Source organism: Oxyura jamaicensis, chromosome 33, assembly GCF_011077185.1.
Source record: "Oxyura jamaicensis isolate SHBP4307 breed ruddy duck chromosome 33, BPBGC_Ojam_1.0, whole genome shotgun sequence".
Classification (NCBI taxonomy): Eukaryota; Metazoa; Chordata; class Aves; order Anseriformes; family Anatidae; genus Oxyura; species Oxyura jamaicensis.
Genome location: NC_048924.1, coordinates 1,787,675 through 1,788,855, shown reverse-complemented (window position 1 = coordinate 1,788,855; position 1,181 = coordinate 1,787,675).

Sequence of the window (1,181 nt, the reverse complement as noted above, 5' to 3'; positions counted from 1 at the left end):
CTAGAGGTATTGTCACCTCCCCCTCTGTTGGCAGCTGGGGGGGGGGGCAGGAGGGGAAACTGAGTCACCGCACGTGTGTCCGTCCCTCCATCCATCCGTCTGTCCCATCCTCCACCCCTGCAAAAGCTCCCTTCTCACCCCCCCCCCATGGGTATAGGTGGGTGATGGGGGTCCAGCCCCAGGGGTTTCCCCCCCGCCCAGGGTCTCGGGGCACCCCCGGTGTCCCCAGATGTCACCGCTGCTCCTTGCCCTGAGGACAGGATGGGGTGGGGGGTACAAGCAGGATGCTGTGCTTGACCCCCCCAGTCCCTAAATGCCATGAATTGAGCCCCCCTACCCCAACGGCGGACACTGAGCTCAGATGGGGACCCCTCCCCTGCCCTTCTGGGGGCTCCCCCTGTTCGGGCCGGGGCTGCTCGCCCCCCCCCAGGCCCCCCCAGCCCCCTGGCACAAGGGCAGCTGTGTCCGCAGCCGCCATAAATCTGGGACCGAGCCGGAGCGCCGGGAAGCAACCCGGAAAGGCCGATGTTCCCGACAAAGTTTACCCAACAATGCGGATGCCAATCGCAACACGCAGCCGCGCGCTGCAGCCTACAAAGGGCATTTCTGTCCGGGACGGCTTCTTTTTAATTAACGCCGCGTCCCCGGCAGCCGCGCCGGCGGCGGAAACGAAGCCGGAGGGGAAGGAGCGGCCACCCATAGGTGACGGGGAGCTGCGGGACGAGGAGGTGATGGGAGATGGCACCGCGTCGGCACCTCCCTGCGTGGCCTGCAGGGTTGGGGTGATGCGTTGTGGGGTCCCCGAGATGTGTTGTGGGCTCCCCACGGTGTCTTATGGGGGTCCTATGGTGCATTGTGGGGTCCTTGTGATGCATTGTGGGGTCCTCGTGATGTGCTATGGGGGTCCTATGGTGCATTGTGGGGTCCCTGTAATGCATTTTGGGGTCGCAGAGATGTGTTGTGGGGTCCCCACGGTGTGTTATGGGGGCCCTATGGTGCATTGTGGGGTCCTCGTGATGTGCTGTGGGGTCTCCATGTGGGGTCTCCATGGCATGTTGTAGTGTCCTCGCGATGCATTGCGGTGTCCCTGTGATGGCTTGTGGGATCCCCATGGTGCCTTGGGGGTCCCCATGGTGTGATGAAGTGTTCCCCTGGTGTGATGTGGCATCCCCATGGCACAC